The sequence below is a fragment of the Calypte anna genome, chromosome Z, assembly GCF_003957555.1.
Source record: "Calypte anna isolate BGI_N300 chromosome Z, bCalAnn1_v1.p, whole genome shotgun sequence".
Classification (NCBI taxonomy): domain Eukaryota; kingdom Metazoa; phylum Chordata; class Aves; order Apodiformes; family Trochilidae; genus Calypte; species Calypte anna.
This window is the reverse complement of record NC_044274.1, coordinates 4664161-4683744: the sequence shown is the minus strand read 5'-3', so window position 1 is coordinate 4683744 and position 19584 is coordinate 4664161.

The following is a 19584-nucleotide window of genomic DNA, read 5'->3' as shown; positions in this document are numbered from 1 at the left end:
ACAAAAATTCATCCACTTCCTGAGATATAAGGTGTTTCCTGAATCAGGAAGTATCTTAGCTCCTTATCTCAACCAGGAATGTAATACCATTTCTTCCTCTCATCCTTTATTTATCTTATTTGTCTGCATTGTGAAGTCCTCAGAAAAGGATATATCTTAGGTGCACTTCCAGAATTCCCAAACTGCTGGGACCTGTAATATCAGCAATATATTCAAGATAATTAAACATTTATTAAAAAGACATGGTAAAAAGGAGGATTTCAGATGATGTGAAAAATAATAATTTGACAAGAGCTGTGCAGAGCGAGCTTCTTACTCAAAAAGGGGAAAGGGATTTGGGGGAACAGATAAGAAATCAAAGCAAGGTTACATGAAGGCAGAAGGATCTAAGCAAGCAAGCAGGAAAGAAGGAAAGGAAGCAGGAAACAAAGAAGAAAGAGGGGCAGAAGGGCAGAAAGCAGGAGAACAATACAGCAAGAAACTAAGAAAGCAACCAAAAAGTCAAGAAAGAAAATAAATAAAGAATGCCCCATAAAGGCTTCTGTTAAAAACCATCTTCTACCCACACCTTCCATGCTGCTCCCCAACCTCATTTCTAACATGACCCCTGTCTCCACTGCACTGTTACTTTCTACCTCCACCCCACCAGCAAAAAATATTCTCCAGATTTGTGCTGGACCCTCAGGCAGTGATTTTGACTCAGCTGTAACCACCATACTTGCAACAACCACAGCTGAAATAAAGTCCTGGAGAAAACCCAGGCCATAACATGGGAAGGTATCTACGTGTGTGAGAAGATCAAGATTCAGATGAAGTAACAGAAAGATATTTAGTACAGCTTACTTTATAGTTAGGTTTTTTTACATAAGTAGAGATGTAGCACTTGGTAAAAATGTCCAGCTTCTCAGCAATACCAGTATCAACTCACAAGGAAGAATCAAAACTTGGGCAAGGTCTCAAGCTGGGATTTACTGCAGTCAAGGTAGCATGAAAGACACTACCCGAGGCTATGAAAGGTTTCTAAATTTAAAACAGACTCCACTTACCATGGCAGGCAATTGAAACTGTTTATCCACTTTGAACAGATAGAGTTACCTAATCCTTCTATGATTAGAGGCTAGTGAAGTTAAGTTGATTCTGCTTCTGTAGGCTCTGCTGCCTTTAGTGGCAGGAGCTCATCTCAAGGAACAGCCTGCTGGTGTGATGGCAGAACAAATAGCTTCGTCCTTTTGAGCCAAGGAAAAAAATTTAGTATTGATTTTGGCTTAAGAGTGGTAAGTGCTTTCTTTACGATGCTCATCATGTCTGGAGAGCTGTTATTTTGGGCTCTAGCCTCACATACCTTGCTGTGGAAGACTCTGTGGCCATATAGCATCTGCAGGAATTTACTGAGGGGATCCCTAGGTCTCCACAGTTTTTGATTTTCCAGCAGGTACAAAAGTCTGGGAATATAAAACAACTTCTCTGCTGGCACAGAGTTTAATGGGCTCAGCAGCCTACAGGTATTGATTAGTTTGGGAGAAAGGAAAAGAGAACACAAGAGCCTCACTGTTTTTCCACCTTTATCATGACCAGACCTCACAACTGTTGTCTAAACTCCCCTTTAAAGCCAGTAGCCTGCAGAGGGTTTTCATCCTGAGCACAAAGGCTAAGAGTTTTTCTCAAAAGCAGCCTGTGAACTTAAAAAGGGATGGAGGCAGCAAGCCTGGTGAGGCCCTGCAGGTTGTCAAGGCTTCTACAACAGTGCTGCAGTGAGCAGCAGTAGGAATGTGGTCAAAAATGCAGGCAGGGGAGGCAGAAAGGCAGCAGAGGAATTAAACATGGTACAGCATGCTTTGAAGCATGGTACAGCATCCTTGTAAAGACCAGGCCTTCCACCAGGGCAGATATCCACCCTTCTCTCCATCATGTTGCAAAAATGAAGAGTGCTTTAGCAAGTAATAAATCACAGTTTCTTGTGGCCATCTAAGAGGCACAAAGATTTGCTGTTTGGGTTTTGGTTTGGTTTTTGGTTTTGTTTTTTTTTTTTTTCCTGCATCAGCCTCCTGCACAGCTGCAACAATAACATTTAACATGCCCATTTTAGGTGAGTGTAAAATAACACTCCCCTTACAGCCATTAGTTAAATTTAACCTAGTGGAAGATACAGGGAAATCCTCTACACAAGTACAGCACTCCAGGTCCAAAAATGGAAAGTAGAGCAAGTCAAAAAAACTATTTTTTTCCTCAAAATTTTCTGGATGTAGTCTTTAAAAAAAAATTTATAATCTTTCACTGGAGCAATAGGTCCAAATAGACTCCAAAAGGAAAATTATCTCAGGCTAGGGTTTCAAAACAAATATTTTCTTTACAAATGTGGGAGATTTTTGCCACAAAGAGTTTAGGTTGTATTGGAGCATAATATTTCATCTTGTTTTCAAATGATCCCTCAAAACAATTTTTTCCTTTTGATTTTCTCACCAGCAAAGTTTTTTTGTGTGTGTGTGTGTGTATGTATGTATAGTTAACATATTGTTGCCAAAAATTAGTTTTGACAAAACTGTATTTTTTGGCAGAAACTGCTCAGAAATATGCAGAAATTTCAGCAAGCCGTAACTTTAAGAAATTGATATGTTTAAACAGAAGGGAGTGTAGAAAACCAAGGGATTCTGGGCCAGACACAGGGATAGCAAAGGCTCTGGGTCAGCTGGAGAGCAGAATGAAAAAATCCATCATTAGAAATGCCCACTGCTGAAAAGAGCCCTTGATGAATTGTGCGTCAGCGAGTATCTTCAGTTATGAACCTTGGTCATGTGTGAATGTCTGGGTGTGGGAGGGCTGTGAATGAAGGATTGTTCATGAAGGCACAATAAATTAATGTTGCTGGTGAGTTATTACCACGGAGCATATACAGGCGTGGTTATAAGAAAGCTTCATGACAAAAAGGTTGTTATTCCTTTTCCCATGCCCGGCTACAACTCCTTCCCCACCTACAAGGATAGATGCCATGCTAAGAGAGGCACTTTCTTTTGTCTAGAAAGTGGCAAGTGTTGCCTACAGGGCTGTTCTGGCCACTGATTTCCATCTACTCTGAGAAAAAAACACTGTAGCTGCAGTATCAGGCTGATAATGCAGACAGGCTATTATTTATGGAAGAGGAATCATCATAAAATCCAACAGAAAGACAGATGAAAGGTCCTTGCACTGGGCTCCAAATCCAGCAGTGATCAATGCTTTCTGTGTTTGTCAGAGAAGTTGTACTGGGCAGTGATTTAATGTCTGGAGGAGACATTAAATTTAGCACCAGTACCATCAAACTGGAGGTGCTTATCCTGCTCACTTCTGGGCATCAGTCTTTGGTGCCCTGAAGAAGCTCCTGGGGGAATCTACTTGTCTTTCCTATGTATGAAACTCAGCCTGGGATGAGATGCTCAGCTTTACAGCTCTCAGATGTAAAAGTCCGGTCCCCTTACACTCCAAAGGACAATACCTCTAATCTTAAATCTGATGATTCACTTTCACCACCAACTATGGACTAAAATGAACTTAAGAAGAGCAGGTCTACATTTTGAACTTGCAAAGCAGACAACAAATTCCCTCAGCGTGGTAACCTAGGTAGCCTGAGAAAATTATCTAGCATCTCACTACAAAATTCATCAAAATCTGTTGACCCAATATGGTCTAGAGATGTCTAGGTATAGAGATGTCTACATTCTCCCTACATAGAGACAGAGGGGTTAATGTGTTATTTTGCTACACAACAAGCAATGGAGAGGAGGTAACTCTGAAGATGAAGATTGAAGGAGGGTTAGATACTATTCAACAGTCTGTAATGAATGTCTCTGCTTCAATTCCCCAAGTGTAACCATCTTGGTCTCATAAAAAACTCAGCAAAGGGCTTGACCAGGCTTATCAGACTCAGGATATATGGTTCTCAGGCAGCCTGAGATTCAGCCTGTAATGGCCCATAGAAGTAGCCCATGCAAAGACAGAGACATTTCTGGAAAAAATCTTGAATATCTTCTGTCCTGATCTCACTAGACCATACAGTACCACCCCATTGGCACTTGCTCTATGGAACATGGTCTGGTGCCTGAATGAGAATAGCTCATGGAGCTACAAGTGTCACAGGCTGTGTCCTCAAGTGCAAAAAAAGTGGGGTCCTGTCTGTCAAGTCACTGTACATTTGTGCACTTCTTCCACAGACATATACAGAGACCCATCCAGAGGAATTATCATCACTGGGGCAAAGCATATGCCATCATCTCCTTATTTCCTTAAAGCTTTTAATTATCTTCAATATATTACATGCTAACAAGAGGCTCATTCTTTCCTTTACCAAATGTGAGACCTTTAAACATAATGAAACCTTGAACAGATTCCTCTGTTGGTACAAAAACATTCTTCCAATGAATAAGTCAAGGGTCCAGAACAGAGTACTGTAGACACAGGCTCCTACTGAGACCAGATTTTCAAATGTATCTTCTACCCAGTAATTTCTACATGGGCATGTCTAGCCATATGCTCACCAGGTTTTGTCAGGGAAGGAAATAGGGATTTAAAAGCTTAATATTAACCTTCCTTTCTCTTAACTATTGTTCTGACATTTAAGATAAATGAATATATTGTATTACTAAGCCATCTTATTCAGCTAGATAAAGTATACAGCTGTATACTCATCAGGAGCAATCATGGGGACCTCTGACAACCATCACATCTTCATGACACAAAAAGCTCCTTGCATTATTGCAAGACTCACAGCTTGTTCCTACAACCAGTGTCTGGGTTCTACACAGAGCATGGGAAATGCCTGGGAAAGGCACAGGTGAGGTTTGGTCATAACTTCCAGGTCAATGCTCAGTTCCTCATCCATGGCAGGCAAGCATTAGCCCTGGACCACGTAAAGCTACTAGTGAATGAAAAAACAGAACAGAGCTGCAACTTGAGCAAAACCTTAGAAAATCTTCTATGTATTTGTAGAAAGTAGAGTATGAGATGTATGCTATACACTCACACCTCACCTGGAATCCTGGGGTCAGTTCTGGGCCCCTGAGGACAAGAAGGAGATTGAGGGGTTGCAGTGTGTCCAGAGAAGGGCAAGGGAGCTGGGGAAGGGTCGGGAGCAGAAGTCTGCCCAGGAGCAGCTGAGGGAGCTGGGGGTGTTGATCCTGGAGCAAAGGAGGCTGAGGGGAGACCTTGTGGCTCTCTGCAAGCCCCTGAGAGGAGGTTGGAGCCAGGGGGGGTCGGGCTCTGCTCCCAAGGAACAAGGGCTGGGACAAGAGGAGGGTCCTCAAGTTGTGCCAGGGGAGGTTCAGATGCAATATGAGGAAAATTTTCTTCCTGAAAAGGATTTTCAGGCCCTGGTCCAGGCTGCCCAGGGCAGTGATGGAGTCACCATCACCCCTGGAGGGATTTCAAAGACGTGTTAATGTGGTGCTGAGGGCCATGGGCCAGGGGTGACTTTGGCAGTGGTGGGTTAAGGGTCAGACTTAGTGATCCTAAAGGTGTTTCCACCCTAAATGATGGTGTGAAGCATACTACAGTAGACTTAACCAATGCAGTCACCTTCAACATGTGATCTCTAGGGCATACAAGAGCTGCACCTAAGGTGCTGGCAAAAGAAAACCAAACCAAGAAAAAAAACTGTTAATCCTCTGTCAGAAGCTTAACTTTGCATGACAGCAATCCATATCTTCACTGAAAAAAAAATAAAAAGGGAAAATTAGGGAGTAAAAAGGTGAAGAACACTGGGAAATTCAGCAACAGTGTGTCAAGACTGTAGATTTGCTTTCACCAACTACAAGGAGCTACTCCATGAAAAAGCCACACAAGCCACCTACACTGTGTCCCTGGGAAGTACAGATAAAATTCCTGCTCACACTCATAGACACACACGTGTGTACAGCAGAGTGGTAACAGTCAACCAGGTCCACCATTGCTTGGTGAACATGCAAAGAAGCTTTCATTGTTCCAGGCTGATATTGCACAAGCACATCAGCCCACTAGGTTGTCCAAAATAGGTCCAAAAGATGTCAGCTGTGAAAACCTTCTTTTGGCATAGAAAGAATAATGCACTTTTCATACATAAAAAATGTGGACTCCTATGACCAGAGCTTTCATTCTGGGGCTCTTCTGCTCTGCGTCCTGCTAGTGTTCTGCTTCTCCACAATTTATACTGCCATGGAGGAAAGCCAATTTCTCAATTCAGCTGCCAAAAGGAAAGCTGAGCTTTGGGGCACCATCAGTAAGGTGGTAAGTGTGCTTGAAAGTATGACTCTACACTTCTAATCTCCAGGAATATGGGTCATAGTAAAGCTTTGCATCAGAAAGCAGAGTGGCATTTGCAGGGAGCTGGTAGGGATTGCTCATTAGGTGCAGAGGCTTGGACATAGTGGAAGAAGGTATTTCAGGACAGTTTTTAAAATTCTGTTCTCATGATGTCAGGCTTCTTTTCAGACTAGTAAAACACTTGCTGTGTTGGCTAGGATGTTATTTGCTCTGAGGCTGTGATGTCTTCTGCTGGGCTTGCATAAAACTCTCTCAGCCAAGTGGAAAGGGAAGAAAACTGTGCTGGAACTATATAAACACCTATTTAAAAATTATGCTCTTAAAATAACAAAAACATAGGACAAAATTCAGTTCTAGAAATGTGTATATATCTCTGCTGATATCAGTGAAATTGAGACCATTAACACCAGGAGAACATGTGATCCATAACTATAAGATCTGGTCACACCAGAAGAGTTCCAATAGGCAAAGATTTTATTTAGTAAAAGAATATGTGGTGTCTGATTACATATCCAAGTTCAAAACATGAGATTTCCATACCCATGATATGTAAGTTTGCAAGGCATTTGCAGAGTTTCAAACATATAATTCACAAAAATGAACACTATCCAACAAACAGGCACTCTGCTACTCAGAAGAAACCCAGCAGATTAATTTACAAAGATTGCATTTCTTTGTCACTTTCTTGACCTTTAAAGCAAAGCCTAATTCCAATTAGCTCAGTTATAAAGTCCATAACTCTTATAGGTACTGCAGTGTGTAACACATTATCATTTTACAACGTTCTCCCTGATTTGCAGCACAAAACATGCACTCCTTATGGGAATTTGTTGGCAGGCATTTAGGGCAGCTGGAAGTGATCATGAAGTGCAATTACTGTCTGTGCATATCCACATCTGGAAAACAGTTCTTTGCAGATTTTAAAATAGCTCTAATGAAGAATGGAACCTTGTACTTGAATAGATGGAAAGGGTGAAGGGGTCTCAACGCCAAATTTGTTAGAGAGCTAGAATGAAAAGAACACACTGTACAGAAATAGAAAATAATTAACAGAAAATTAATTATTGTCAAAAATGTTTGCAATCATTCTTCATAGAGGGAGAGATATCATTCCTGGGCAGGGGTGAAGGGAAGTTCTCCATTAAATAAAATATTTAACGTTTGCCATTAAAGATTTAACAGTGATGATATTGGCTGAGTGAAGTATGTTAGGCGATATTATCTTTAACACATAATCTCACAAAGTCTCATGACCAAGGGGATACTGGTTGGTGTGAGAATTGCTAAAAGGTTTACTGAAAAAAAAGGCCTAGGGGCAAAATGAAGGCAATCCAAGGAATGCCAGCATTATTGTTAAGAGGCTGTGACAATGGGGTCCTTGTGACAGGAGCTGCTATGTGACATGCTGGGTCCAGCCCTTTCATTGCCCCCCAACAATCTCCTGTATGTAACCTCATATAAACTTCACAGTATTTATTACTACATCTTTGTCAGCTTGTCCACATTTCTAGTTGCTTTAGGATGAGGATGGCCACTTCATAACACTCTGAATGCATCTGTACTTTCACATGTACAAGAACCCTCACCTGGAAATGTCCCTGTGTTTTATTTCCCAGCTGAGCTCCAATAGTCTCACAGTATTGATGTCCTTCAACTTGAGCTCAAACCAGTGGATGATGCAACTCCTCAGCATCTGTAGAAACTGGGCAAATAAAACATAGGTTACACAAAGCAGAGCACACATTAATTCAGACATATTTTTCCCACATTTAAATTATTCCAAAATCTCCTTAAAACTGGTTTAATTTCAATCCTAATTTATGGAGCTACATAAAGCTTTCTCCTTTGCTCCTCCCTAGAACAAGTAATCCCTTTTTCTCCTTTATGTGATCAATTCTCAGGTTTTTATCCTTCCCCAGACATGCTTTGTCATTACACCTAAAGCTACAGCTCTGAACACTCACAGCCATTGCAGATCTCAGAGCAGAGCTCTCTTCCCCCAGCCTTGCCTGCAGGAAATCATCCCAACAGCAGAAATCTGCCACAGGGTTTCTTTGCATCCCTCCCTCCCCATGTTTAGTTATTGATGCTGCTAAACAGCTTCTGCTTTCTGCCTTGCAGGTAAGCCCAACATTTTGTTTGAGGCAAACGAACTGGATGCACAATTAGCAGAATTTACTCTGGCTCCTTCCAATTGAAACAATCTTAAACAAATTCACTTGGGCTCTTCAGTTCGCCTCCTATTTTCTCAGAAGACCTGTCTAAATCACTAGGTTTCATTTATCTCATCAGAAGCTGGATACTGTCCTCTGTGAGCATTTCTATACTTAGAATATTAATTACTTTTAGCAGACCTGAGTTAATCTATACAAGTTGTTAACACAAATATAAAAGATGGATATAAAAGATCATAATGACAAAGATTTTGCAAGCATGCTAAGAGATTTACTTTTTTTTCCCTGGGGGAGAAAAACTAAAGGAAAAAAGAAATCTTGGGGGTGGGGGGAGGGAGTGACAAAAAACTTAAAGCTAGCAAAGGCAGAACAGCTCAAAGGGAAATAGTGAATTTTGTCTGTCTTGAAATAATTTTGCTACCTTCACAGGAGCAAGCTGGTTAGGTCACCACATAGGGTGCAATGTTAGCTGTGTTACAAGCCCACACCATGGCTGACATGCTGCCCAGGGTCTGCCCCCAGGTTTCCTCACAGGATGCAACCTGCAGATGCCTTTTCTGCCCAGTGGGGCAAAAAAGGAAATGTACAAGCTGTTTCTCTGGCAAGTCGTGATTTAATTCATCACCTCAGGGTTGTATCACCTTGGTGGTCCCCAGACACAAGCAGGACCTCTCCTATAAACCAGAGCACGTTGTGGCAATGCTGGGCAGTGGCTGTTTCTGCAGGATCAGCTCTCCCACACACTCTCTGTAATGAGGTTTCTTCAAAACAAAGCCAACATTAATGCAAACTTGTCCCCCCTAATGAAGTTATTAACACAGCTGTGTTAAGTGGATTTTTCATTCTTTAGTTGGGAAGGAACTGTTGGTAGCATCTGCCCCTAGATTAGCATCACAGCAGGTGTGAGGTTTCACCCAATAGTTCCTGCAGCAAGCCAGTAATTTCTGGTAGAAGATGGAGGGTTTCAGGGAATGCTTGGAGGAATTTGCTTGTAATGCTCCTGAAGTCTTCTGTTGTCCTGGGAACCTCTGCCATGAAATAACCCAGCCAGACTCCCTGGACATGGCATGCCCAGGACACCCTCACCCTTTCTGATATATCCACAGGATCCAGCAGAAAGAAAAATAAAATCTCAACCCATGGTTTGCAGGTAAAGTCTGCTCTCAGGTACACCTCAGGCAAAGTAGCATTATTAATTATTATTATTATTATTATCATTCTTGTTCTTCTTGTGCTGTTGTCAGGACCCTGAGTAAGTCAATAGATGCATAAATGAAAAGCATCTCCCCTGTAGGTTTCACAGTAGAAAAATATAGAAGAAAAAAATATAGAAGAAAAATGTGGAAGGCAAAGTATTACTGCCAATAAAGTGATGCTTGTATTGCCTCTGGAAGCAGCTATATATCAGAAAATTAATGGTCGAGTGAAGTCTAATTTGTAATTAACACTAGATTATTTTCCACAGAGATGTTTTTTTTATTAATTTTATACTAGAAAGGGTTCCATCACAAATAGGCAAATATTTTTGGCTAAAGGAGAAGTTTCATAAAGGCCTCAAGAGTAAATTTTTCTGCCTGCAGTCCCATTGTCACCTTGAAGCTAGACTCACCAGCAAGACTACATCTCCCCTAACACTTCACTGTCTGAGATTTCCCAAATGTTCAACTTTCCTTCAATAAGGAAAGAGAACATGACCCATAACAGCAGCAAACTCCAATTTCCCAGTGGCACAATATTCAAAATATTCTGGGGACTGAATTAATTCAAAATAAGATGTTAGATGGAAAATTGTAATAAAAGTGAAATCCTATCTTTGCACCCCTACCCCGTAAAATTATGCGGAAAGAGATTTCTGTCCAAAGTCACTTTTCCCACTTCTCAGATGGAAAGAAAAGCATAGGGAAAGTAGATGCATTTTCCAATAAATGCATACTGAGCCTGTGACAAGGTATAAACTCAACATCAACACATCATTCCTAGCACTACACAGATTTTTCTCTGCTGGAAGCAGGAGTACAATTACACATAGGCCTCCAGACAGCTGGCCTGCAGTAGGAATTTTTCAACACTTTGAATTTGAGATAGATGAGAAAAAGAAAAAGTGTCTATGCCACAAACCTGGTGGGAGAAGTTTTGCCTACAGGAGATGATGAATATTCAAATCACAGCTTCCATGAAATACCATTGCACCTTAGTCAAACACAGTTTGAAACAAAATTGCTCTCAACCTTTTTGGGTCTGCTCCGCAATTCAAAGAGCTTCAGTTCAAACCAAACCAACCAAACAAAAATCTACAGTATTATTTTTCCCTAATTAAAATAAAATACTAGAGCAAATATTTTTTTCTCAATTCTTAGTGTAATTCACATTCTCTGTCTTCATCTTGCAAACAGAGATCTTTAGCCATATGCAGATTCAAAGAGTTGCCTAAAGGCATCCCTAATTGAGCACCTCACATGTGCTCACACCTCCTTCTCTCTCCTGTCCTGTGGCAATGAGTCCCATTGTTTACCCTTGCACAGGTAAAGAATTGGACTGACAAAGACATCTTGAGAAAATGCTTGAGGAGGAAATTATTCATTGTATCAAATACTCCACCTTCCTGTACAGAAGGTGTAAAGATTAATAAATTGGCAGTCAGTAAATTAGTGATGACAGTAAATCACTGAGGGACTTGACTCTTTCTATCAAATGTATCTTGAACAATAAATAAAAAGGAAATATATTTGGTGATAAGGAAGACTTCATTAAAAAAAAAAAAAGTAAATTAAATTAGAGAGCTCAGGGGAATCTGGGACATATATATCAGCAGGTCCACATGAAATGTGGTGTGGAAAACCAGTCTTCCATGGGAATCTCCAGTGTACACTGACCCATGTTGCTCATGAGTCACAAGATCAGAGCTGGGCTGGAAACACAGTGAGAGTATTCAAACACAGAAAGGAAATCAGCACTGAGGATGTCACAGGCGAGGGTGGATGGTCTTAAGGTTGCTTAAAGGATCACTGACAAAGACAACAAGAAAAGCTGATTTTAGTGTAAATCTATGAAACTGCAACTTGACAGAATTTTATTGCAAGGTTCACGCTGTTACTTACTATATGGGAGGGATGTGTAGGGGTTGCAGTGACTTACATGGGGATCAGGGGAAATTTTTTTTGTACAGAAATCAGGGAGACTGAGTCAGGATGGGGCTGGAGTGATTTGCACAGGGATCAGGGAACAGCATGAGCAGAGTTGAGTACTGAGGTTTGGAATGAGCCTTTTTACTTTCTGAACTCTACTTAGAGAGGAGTCCAGATGCAGCAAGATCCAATCCTAGTCCCAGACTTGGTCAGAGTTTCATGATTAAAGGGGTTTATCTGCAGGAAATTTAGTGTAGGACTTTAACACCTAATTATGGGCTGGTGTAATTTGGAACAGCAGGAAATGAAGTTTGACTTGACACAATTGTAACAAATTATAAAATTAGGTTATGTGATTTTTGAGCAGCTTAATAAATAATCAACAATTATTTGATTAAAGGCCTGACAAAGCTTCTAAACCAAATACTACCCATGCAAACACAGACGTGGAGGCTAACCTGTTAGGATGTTAAATTTTGATACCTGATTGCATTAAAGAAGTTACAATATACCCTCAGTTATCCCCAGAATCAAAATTTATCAACCAAACATAACATGATTTTTCCCTGCATTTAAGAGAAGTGGCCAGTTACTTACTTTTCCCAATCAAAAAAACCAACTTGCTTTGCAAGATGTGTGAGATGTGAGGGCCTGATGGTCTTAGACTTGATGATCTTAGAAGTCTTCTACAGCCTAAATGATTTTATGACAGCATCTTGGTGTGATCCCATATTGCTCCAAAGAGGGCCTTCCTCTTAGGACCAGTATTTATAGGGTTTTATGATGATTGGCTTTGGTCAGTATTTTTCCATGAGGGTCACAATTCAGATAAGGTCATCTTCGGCAACTTTCTGAGTGGGCCTGTAATTCCAGCAGTAGAGCTACCAGATATATTTTGTTAAAAATTAAAGTCCCAGATATAGTTAGGGATCCCCAAAAAGCATCATGTTTGCACTAGGATGAGAAAGCACCCAGATGTTTCATCTCACTATTCCAAAAGACAAGGTCAGAAAGTGCCAGACTGTCTCAGCCCACTACACTTGCTACTGAAATAGAAAGAATTTAGGGCACACCACCTTCGTAACTACAGCAAGAGAAATGTTGGCTGGCATTGATGCTGCAGTGTGTCTCAGTGAGCAGGGGCTCTGTACCACAACAATGTATTATCCCTTCCTTAGGTGCAGGGTGTGACCAGAGCTAGCAATCAAAAACCATGGGATCTTTACAAGTGTAACAGATAAAAGCTGTCATGTAGGGAGGGAATAAGCCCTAATAATAACAGCAATACTCAGCACTTTGCAAGTTCAAATGTACCTTGATAGAGGGTGACTGTGTTGACACCCACATTTTGCAAATGGAGAAAATAAGATGCAGAAACCCATTTCTATTTTGATGACCTTCCAGTTGCTCGAAGTCTTCTGTTGGGGTTGGGTTCTCCTAAGCCAGGAGAAACTGAAAGACCACCTCAGTGGTACTTCACACTGTATGTTGCCCAATTTTCCCTCCAGACAGTTATTCATTGGCAAAGGACATTTATGAATCCCACACACAACTACCATCAGCTTGGAGGTTTTTCACTCTTGTCCCTGGAAAGGGGGGGGAATCTTTTCTGAGGGCCAAACTCTGCTCTGGCTCACCTGGGGAAGGTGAACACTCAGGGCCATTGCACACAGGCAGCTCTGACAGCCTCAGGAAAGCCAACCCTTGAGGGAGGAAACTCATTTTAGAGGAGCCCTGGGGCTACATTTTCTCCCCATTAAGGGATGGGTGAGTGATGTCAAAGGGTGTCAGATTGAGCCTCTCAAATAATTTGAAGCAGCCAAGGAGTCCAGCCAAAGCTATGCAACTTTTTTCAAATGTAGCCCCTTCCTAATTCCACTTTGCTTATGGTATCTCTGGCTTCCTTCTCCCCACCTGCCACTCAATCAGAGATAAATGTCAAATGTCTTTGCCATCAGCCATGCCAGGCATGCTATAAAAAGCAGCTGTCTCCCTGACAAACTGTGCTCTCTGGAAGTCCTGTCTTCAACTTTACTGCAATTTGCAGTCTTTCTTCTATTTTTTTTTTAACACCCTCTCTCCCCAGAGATCTGTTTGTCACCCTAGGATCACTCTGTGGCAAGGGCATCCCAAAGGAGCATAGTCCTCTCCATAGTGCCCTGCAGGAGCAAAGGCAGGTGGGAATACCTGAATCCCTGTGGACCTAGTGATAAACTGAGCAGTACAATCATCCCATGGTCTGATGAAATCATCCTGGGAGGGAGATGTTCAGAGATGACGACTTAGTGACAGATCCCATCACCACCAATGCTCCATACACTTGAGGCATGGCCTCAGGCATCCTGGCACCCTGCCTTTCCCTATGGGCACTGATGCCATGAGCAGGCAGCACAAGTCAGATGAGGTTTGGAATTTCCCATGGTGAATTTGGGGGCCAGCTCTAGGAAGAGCTGACCAGGATTTACCCAAGCATGGTCATCCAACTTGGTATCTGCAATGCAGTCCTCTCCTGCACATGAGTATGTTTCCCATTTGATGCTGAGGCTTGTGGGCAGACAATTGCTGGGGTTGAAAGACTGTGAGCAACAAGAAGCTGATGGCTTTCTGACAGAAAATTTCATATTCGGTGCTCTCCTCCAGACAAGAAGCACTGTGGGGATCTGTATTGTATCTGCCTGTTTCTCAAATTACTTGGTTGAAAAAGGATTAACTTTTCTTTTTAATAGCAAGAGTAGTTTTTCTTCTCCCTTTCCTACTGCATAAAGTTTTCAGCTGGCAATGCCAGGGTTACTCAGCATTTTATGCTGCCCCATAGCAGATGGGCACAGCTCAGGTGCCTCGGGTACTGCCATGGTGAGAGCTCCTTTAATGCTGTTCCCTCATCCTGACTTGTGCTGGGACACCAGCAGTTCAGGTAGGAAAGAAAAACTGGGTTGTTTTTTTCTGCTTGAAGTTAGTAAAGGATCCCACTACCATTTGTCCCTTCTCTTCCTGTAATCACCCAGTCCCATGTTCATCCCCACGCCACCTTCGCCGGTGACATCTGCTGCAAGACCTCTCTCTCAACACCACTGAATCTTGCAGAAAACATGCCATTTTATCTCCCTTGTGTATCCAGCCCATCCTGATTGATTTAAACTTCCAGTCTGAGCCTGAAAAAGGGGCTGTTCAAAGAAAATTACTATATTGACTACTGTGCTTGGCTGACCCCTATGGCATCCCCTCTTCTCTGCCATTGAGCAGGAAAGGCATTTTTAGCCTGGGTATCAGACCCACAAAAGAGTCCAGAATTCATGTTTTGTTTGTCTTGCCTTTCTCATTGCCACCAATAAAAACTTTGCAACCAAAGGCACACTGATGTTTACCCACAAGGGTCCAGCCCTTATTCCCAGGGACAAGTCAGCTCTGCAGTGGCAAACAGCAAACCTACTGGAAGAAAGGATTGGAACACACAAAGCTGTATGTGTAATGCCCAGATAAAATGGGACCAGCAGCTCAACAAGACACTTTTAATTCCTTCTTTACAGAACCACAGAGTAGAAAGGTTTGTGTGGGAAGGATCCTTTCCAGGCCACCCAGCCCAAGGCCCCTGAAGTCAGTAGGGGCATCTTCAACTCAATGAGATTGCTCAGAGCCCTGTCCAACCTGATCTGGAATGGTTCCACCATTCTCCCACCTCTCTTGGCAGCCTGGGCCAGGGGCTCATGCCTCTCCATGTGAAAAATATTCTTCTTTGTATCTAGTCTTATATAGAATTATCTCTGTCAAGTTTTTCAGTGTTTATGCATGCGGAAAGTTATTTGAAACATGAGGATGGATCCAACTTAGAAATATCTGATGATGGAGTTTAAATACTGATGATGTAAGTCCATACTTAGGTAACAACCTAAAAAAAATTCTAATATGGGATATTAAAAATACTTGTCAAGAAAATTAAATATTATTCTTAGAGTCTTATATAGCAAACAGGCTTTACCAGTTGACTTCAGCTGCATCTTTGTTGTGTGTCTTTCACTTACCCTCTCTTCTTTCCTGTGAATTCCTACAGCCACTTGAAGAGACTTCATGGGGAAACTACATTGACTTAGCTGATAATCTTGTTATGAATGCAAAATTAGTCTCATTTAAAACCAAGACTCTCCCCAAAAGCTTGAGAAAGCCCAGTTCTGCAAAGTCTGAAAGCAGATGCTTAGATCCACTCCTATCAAACGCAACACATTAGTGGTTCCCTGAAGATTTTGCAGACTTGGGGCTCCTGTCTGGTGAGTGGCTTTGATTTCAGTGTGACAAAGGAGTTTGAAAGCAATTTAATTTTCATAATGAGAATCTTTCCACCAACAAATGACAAGTGGTTCTAAGTAGGTCTTTTTTCTGTCTATTTAAATTAGATTAAATAAGATTATGATATTATTAGCATTATTAGGGTTATCATTAGGAAACTGCTATTCACAGCACTTTTATCATCACATTCTACAATAAGGAAAGCAAATGTGTTAAAATGATTGAACATCAATACATAAACTCTTAAAACAGTGTTATCAATGAATTAATCTTTTACATTCAGTTGTAAAAATCATCATTTGCTAGTTAATATCCAATAGTTCATTAGAAGAAATGCTCTCAGGCTCAGTAGAGCTCTAATGATGATACACAGTCATTACATTTCAGTCAACCTATTCTTAGTACAGCCATTGAATGACATTTAGTTGTTGCTGGTTTATTATTATAATTGGCATGTAATACTGGTATCATGGCCCAGACCATCATCTCAAACTTGTATTTTGTCACACAACTGAAACCACAGCAGTGAGATGTAGATGATACTCAGACTGGGATTTTTCAAGGCAGACATCCATGTTTCATGAAGTAGAGTTGATGGATCCATTGCATTGCTCATTCCTCCAGCTCAGGGATAAATAGTCAATCCAGTAGGTCCCAGGCAGTGTAGTATATATAGTAATATAGTAATATAATAGGCAGTGTGTCTATATGTATTATACAATATATATAGTATTTAGAATACAGTAATAATATATAACAGAAAAGAAGCAATAGCTCTCTTCATGTGATTGCTGTCTCTGACTGAACTACTTGTGAAATCTTAAAATTCCAACTCTCACTCAGAAGGTGTAGCCTGATGATGATAGCAGCCATCATAGGAAAAGTCTGATGTGTAACTATCAGAGATTAAGCATGCATTTAATCTCTCATAGGCTGAACTCTTAAAGGAGCACTTTACTTCCTTCTTGCCCTGTGACTGGTTATGTTCTCATGCAGCACATCATTTATTTTGCAACAGGAATTGTTAAGAAAAGGAAAAACCTGAGCTGTCTTGACTTCATTTGGACAAATGGAACTTGGGGGGTGATTTTTCGCAATTATTTAACATTTTCTGCTCACACTGCAATCCGTGACAGGATTATCTGTGATTTCAATAGTCATGGAGATGTTAAAAAACAATTGCCTGTTCCACAATATATCCAGAAATAATGGGAATCAATTTTCATATATTTTAGACTTGGTATTCTCATGTAACTTCACACAGATTAAAATTTTACATCTTTCAAAAACTACAAATTCAGATTTTCGCCTGCATACATCCATTTCATGTATTTACCTTGTCCTTTGCTACCTAGAAAGTGACATGTAGACAAGATGCAATGGCAGTCTGGTTCCACACATTCATGTATTCTAGCTTCAGACAATGTGTATTTTGTATGGCATTTGGGACTAGATAAGAGACAACTTTTTTTCCACAGTAGCAATCTCCAGATTGAGTTAAATCTATGTGATTATAATAGAGACCTTAGAAAACACTGTCCTTATTCCTGCATAAAATTAGCCAAGTATCCTAATAAAGCTCCAGCAAAGACAAATTCCACAGTGCAAGGAGGAATATGATTTTGCACCTGCCTCAGAGTTCATGTTATTTAGATCCTACGTTTAAACTGCACTTATTGTAGTGCACATTTAAACTGTGATATCGCTTTGAACAACATAAATGGGCCAAAACCCCTGTCATCAGTTCAGTTCTGCCAAGAATTTAGATGTAGGGCTTCAGACTGGCAAAGAGGTTCCTAGGAGAAGGATTTCAGTATATATTTAATATGGAGCACATGCTTCTGTGCTTTGTTCAAATTCTTTGGTGAATGAGTCTTAGCTAAGAGAGAATGACTGCAGCTAGATAGGGCTAGTTGTGGACCTAAGGGAGAAAGAAGTGCACAACTATGTTCCTTAAATCCTTTGAACTGCTTCAGAGTCATTTCTGGAAATTACTTTTCTCCCATTTATCCTGCAGCAGTGCTTCAACATGATGGCTTAAACTATAAAATATCCCCAGCTCATACATTCCAGCTATAAACTGGTAGTTTCCATCCTGTCTTTGCAATACTTTTATTGCCTATTCTGTCTTTGCAAAGAAATAAAAAAATCCTTTCTTTGTTTTCTTTTTCTTTTTTATTTTTTATTTTTTTTAGAAAAGTGAGATATGCATTTAATCTATGTGCATGATAGAGGTTGGTAGACAGGAAGCCTCTGTTCCTCAAAAAAGAGATTGTCATGTATGTTTTGCCATATGTGAAAAGATGCATTGCCTACACTCTCTCTGGGAGGTATTTCCTTTGGGAGTACAAACAGCACATGCAACTCAGAGCCAACACTGTCAGCAGGGTCCTCAGTTTTAGCTGGGTATTTCTTGCCTGCCCACATCCTTTAGCTTAGGCACTGGTCTGGTTCAGGCTGACAGGATGGTCTGTGGTCATATTTAGGACCTTCACTGCCTCCCAGGAATGCACAGAAGAGAAGCTCTGCAGCAGTAGTCCCAGTGCAGTCCCACTACAAATGTGTCATTTGTCCAGCTGGTTGCATGATGAAGAAATGCATGGTATTATGGTTTGTGCATATGTCAGAAAGGCTCAGCCCTGCTTTAACACATAAGAAAGTGATTAGGGTGACAAGAAGAAGCCAAATGTCTTGAGAAGATGAAAAACTGTGGGATCTAGCTAATTCCAGAGGCAACATGACTTGCGTTTTTATTTGATGCCAGTAGTTATGAAAATAGTAACTATGCTCCTTAGCTCACAGTGATTCTCTCAGATTGAGAATAGCCACATCACTAACAGCAAACTTGTTGCCTGTGTTTGATATAAAAGCCCTACAAGGGTTGCAAGAGATATCACGAGTGGGTTGCTGCTCACCCATATGCATGTCACATGTCAGCACACATGCTGATAAGGGTGAGACTGCCTTGCCGGGACAATACTCTGGCAAACAGGAAAAAAATCCAAGCCAGTTATGACAAGAAACTGTGGCTAGCTTCAGGGCTGATGTGGAAACTGATGTAACATCATCTCAGAGAAGTGACAAAGGTTTGCCATGGCTTATCTGCTCCCCAGTGGGAAGGAATAGTTGTCAGTGAGAAATGACCAAGGCAAATGTTTGAAAATTGAGCACACAACTGCAGAATGAGGTGACAGCCTATGTAGGGACAGATTTATATAGCCAAAGATCCTGGATTCACATCACTGAGCTGCCAGGCAGGCAAACTGTGGTGCTAAGAATAGAGGACATCTGATATCTGTGTCCAAGATACAAAGTTGAATCCAATCCAAGATGCCCTATGGCTGTTTAACTAACTAGGAAAACTTAAGCAATATACTACAGTCAGTCTCAGTCTTCAATATCCATTGTATCCCAACAGTTTCTCTTGCCATGATAAAGGCTGTAAAGAAAAGAAATCCTCAATATCTGCAAGGAAGTTTTTTTTAGTCAGTCAGTAACCATTTGTATACACATTTTTTAACTCAGCAAGAAGGTGAGGCAAGAATATGCCATTATGTGCACACTCCAGCTGCAAAATATTAAAATTCACCCCAAACATCATGGCCTAGCTCATGATTTTGGCAACTACCATGCTCTCAGGGATTGTCTACTTACGTCAGATTCCTTACTTCCCTTATGGACAGCTTTTTAAACAACTGTCACATGAAATTGCACCTGAGACCTTTCTTCCAAGGGTG